Here is a 4,528-nt window from a genome sequence, read left to right as displayed (position 1 = left end):
GTTCCTTCAAATGTGAAAGACTGTGTATCATTCCATTCCCCTATTACTTGGATGTTTCATACATGATGATTTGTTGTGTTGGATTGCAGTGCCTATCATATAGGGTCAACCTAGGCCTGAACTTGAACACGTATATAGCAGATTATATGGTCAGATGCTTTTCCTATGATATTTATAATTCTTCCTTTCCTACTTCTCTGCTCCCTGTCTTCCCTTCTTTGTAGTCATCTGTGGTTAAGAGTATTTTCCTTTTTTGAACAAAAAAACCCTTAGCTTTTTACCCTCCCAGTTTAGTCTTTATTGTCCTTACCCTAGACCTGACCTGCCTAACAACGGTTCTCACAATGTAGCAATTTTTATCACAATGTAACAAATGCAATAACTTTTATACATCTTTCATCACTTTAACTGAGAACAGTCCATTTGCCTCCTAATATCTATTTCAACCTTAAACACTCCTCCCTTCACTTTCAGTCCTTCCACTGAAGACAGGCTGACTGGTCTTTGCAAGACACTGTTGTACACCACCACTGTCACCTTACTGACTTATTTCAGCAGATTGGCTGTAGCTAAATTGCTTTACTCAGTTTCTCCCAAACTTTCTAGGAGTATTCTCATCTTTGTGCGTATTATTTCCCATACTTGAAACACTAGTTTTTGTTTTTGTTTTTCATTTCGGTTATCTAAAGCTTACTATTTTTTTATTTTTTTTTAAAGCTCTGACCCAATACTGTATTTCCTTTTTCAAATATTCTAACCTTCCAAACTCTGGTAGGTTGGCTTTCCTTTTTCTTTCCTCTGTCATTCATTTAGCTATTTGTTTTTTTTATTTATTTTTGGAATGGTTATTTTTTGCTGTTGCTATTTATCAAATAAGATCAACATTTGTGTAAGCATTTTGGATGACTTAGCTGTAAACTTTCTAACCCCTTGAGCCCTCAAATCTTAAGATTTTTGAACTTTTGTATATTTTGCATTTCATCAGATACAAACTATTTTACACATCTAGAACTAAGTGTAGGAAAACTTTCAGTGGCTGGTATTCTTTGTGTTGCTTCTTTGAGCCTGGCTTGGTGGGAAACAGTCTGTGTCCAAGCTAGAAACAAACCCCACATTAATTTTAAACAAAGGAAATTTAATACAAAAAAATTTTAAACTATGACAAAAGAGATAAGGCATAAAGAACACAATAGGGTGCCCCTGAGCTGAGAGACAGTATCTAAGGAAGGACAGACTTGGAAGAGATCCTCAGATTTGGGTTCAGACCCTGTTGAAGCAGTAGATATAGCCCACTGGATGGCAGAGAAATTGACTTGTTTTTCCAGACTAACGTTGGTCTTCAGTCACCAGGCAAGTAGAAAGCCACCCTCTGAGGTTCAGAGAAGCTGCAGCCGGTGACTGGATGAGTGGGCGGACATGCAGAGGGAGTGAACATCCCAGGGCTGTCGGGGTACTTGGAGCATGAGGAGTTGTGTGGGATCGAAGGAAGGTGATCACCAGCCTGGGTCTGGTCTGCGAGGTTGCCAAGTAGAGCCATACATTCTGGAATTCTGACTTGATTCTGTCATACTCGAAATAAGCCCACCTTGTTTACTGGTGGTGCAGCTGCCAGAAAGCAGCAGGAGAGCCCCTTCAAGGTGAATTTGGAGCTGAGAGACTATAATTTGAAAACTGGCACAGAAACTGATGAGATTCTGGAAAGGTTTTGGTGGGATAGATCATCATAAGGGAAATACAAAAATGCCTCACCTATCTACGTCTACCCTCTATGTTCTGCAGCATATTTCATAGCTTATCCAAACCAGGAAGTGGGCATAAAGGTACGATGCCAAAAAAGTCAGGTCACTTAGAACACAGTCACAGTGAGAAACCTTGGGCCATTTTCAAAATCTAAGGAATTGGATAACTTTGTAAAATAGTTCTGAACTAGGAATCGGACACTATTATAAGTTTTCTGGAATTGTATGAATGATACCCTGAATCAGAGTATCAGAGAGAGCGTGCATTCCTTCCATTGCTTTTCATCAAGGTGGCCATTTGCTTTTATAGGAATGTTTCTAGAAATGGAATTTTTCCTGTAATTGAAATTCGTTGTGTTGTATGCTTAATTTTTGCCTCAAGCCACGGTTTGCTTTTCTGTTCCACATATTGCTCTTAATTTTGCCTTTCAAGACAATCTCACATGCACATTTCAGTCGTCCTAATATTGAAACCACCAAAAGCAATGCTCCTTCCATCTTTCAGGTTAAGTGTTTCTAGCTTCTAAATTATTTCTTTGGACAAAGTCTTAATGTTTTTTTCATTCTTGTCTCGCTCACTCTTTGGATTCTCTCTAGGTTTCAATGTTTTGGTGTTTAAATGTACATCTTTATTTTACAGATAATCAGAGCCCTGATTAACAGCAAAACTAGAGTATACACTTTGTTTTGTTTTTTCTTTTTTAAAACTGAGATAAATTGATATAATTTTAGGTGTACAACAATGATTTGATAGTTGTGTATATTGTGCAGTGATCACCACAATAAGTCTACTTAACATCCGTCCACTTTATTTTTTATTGCTACCTTATAGCTTTTTTTCAGCTTTGTAGAGGTATAATTGACAAAATTGTAAGATATTTACAGTGTATATCATTATGATGTGATATACAGCACACTGAAAATATTCCCTTCATTAATGTATCCATCAACTCATATTTTTCTTTCTTGGTGATCAGTTTTCATTTCTTAAAAATGTAGGACCAGGTGTCCAAAATGCATAGAGTAAAATGGGACTTTACATTTTATTTAATAATTTACTACTCCACTCACCTAGCATTTATTTGGCTCCTGGCACTGTACTAGATACGTGTGGAGCTGGATGGAGGAGAAGGGCGTGTAGGAGTAAGAGAGGTGATGACGAATGAGAAGGCATGACGCATCATGAACTCAATGGTCGGGATGCAGAAATGGATACTGTTGCACTACAACCCGGTAAGTATTGTTTCAGGGAAATGAAGACAGAGCAACTGCCATCAAGGCACAGGAGATGGCCTGGGAAAAAAATCAGGAATAATTTTACTCAGAAGGGAATACTTGAGTTGATCTAGGAAAATGGACAAGTTTGCCTTCAAAGAAATTGAAAGGGTATCTATAATAGGCAGAGGGTAATATGTGCAAAGACTTGAGCGGTAAAAAGGTCTGATACAGAATTTATTGAGTGGGGAAAGGTATGTTTTTTGTGGTAGTGGAAGAAGCCTCCTTAGTATCTGGCAGATTTTGTAATTCCACCATTTATCAGCTCTTTATTGTGAACAAGCTACTTGACCTTGCCTGAGTCCTGTTTTGTTTTCCCTCCCATTTTTTATTTATTTATTTATTTATTTTTTTAATTAGTTTCAGGTGCACAAGACAAAGCAAAACTTAGAAGTTTATCATTTATATCCCTCACACTGTGTTCCCTCCCATTTTTAATTGCTGCTTTGAAATTTTGTTTAGAGGATTAAATGGTATGTAATGCTTGGCTCATACGACCTCAGTAAATACTAGCTGCAAATATAATACATCTGGTTGGGAGGCACTAGCAATAAGACAAGGCTGCTTCTACCCTGGTGAGGCACCAGGCACCCATTCAGATCTCCACACTATACCAAGAATTATCCTTTAAAACCATGTCCCATAATGTCACATCTCTTCTCAATATTTGCACTGGCTTCCCATCTCAGAGTAAATGTAAATCTCCTACTATAGCCTAAAAAGCCCTGCGTGGTGTGCCAACGCCTCTCCTCTCACCCTCTCCAACCCCAAACCAGAGCATTTCCTCCCAGCCCATTTGCTTTCGGAGCCAGCCACGTTGGTCTTGCGGTTCTCAGATAACTGCAAACATACTTCTGCCTCCAGGCTTTTGCTATTTCCTCTGTCTGGACCGTCTCCTGAAATGCCCGATGATTCACTGTGTCTGAGGCCTGCCCTAACCCCCACCACTCTCCATGTCGTTCTGCTTTCCCCCTTTACACCTACTTTGTTTTGCTTCACTTAATATTGAAGGCAGGGACTATTGATTCACTGTTTTAGTGAACTAGAATAGTGCCTAGTAGTAATTTAAAGTGCTATATATATTATTCTCTGAATGAGGCTGAGAAAGTGGTTTGGCGTCCCATCTAAATCATTTAGTATGGCTCAGCTAAGACTTTTGTATTTTGTAGGCAAAAGGGGACCAATGGTTTTGATGCAACCTACCTAAGTGAATGTTAACTTTTTTTTTTTTTTTTTTTTGGTTACTCCCTGCATTTATTTGTTTCAGTCAAGTTGAACTCTTTTCCAAATACTAAAACCAGTCATTTTCCTTCCTTCCAGTAGTTAGTCCTTAAAAACTGCTACCCATAGCATTAGTGCATTTTGTTAGTTAGTTCTTTAGGTAGTAAAGAAAGCTAGAATGTAAGCCTTATTTAGTTTTTATTTATTGAGAGGTATAGAGCTACTTTTACTGGGGTTCCTATTACGTTTTAGTGTATAATAAGTTCCCAGAACGTAGGTCTTATGATAATGTT

The sequence above is a fragment of the Rhinolophus sinicus genome, linkage group LG09, assembly GCF_036562045.2.
Source record: "Rhinolophus sinicus isolate RSC01 linkage group LG09, ASM3656204v1, whole genome shotgun sequence".
NCBI lineage: Eukaryota > Metazoa > Chordata > Mammalia > Chiroptera > Rhinolophidae > Rhinolophus > Rhinolophus sinicus.
The sequence above is the reverse complement of the archived record's forward strand: the minus strand, read 5'-3'. Positions refer to the sequence as shown.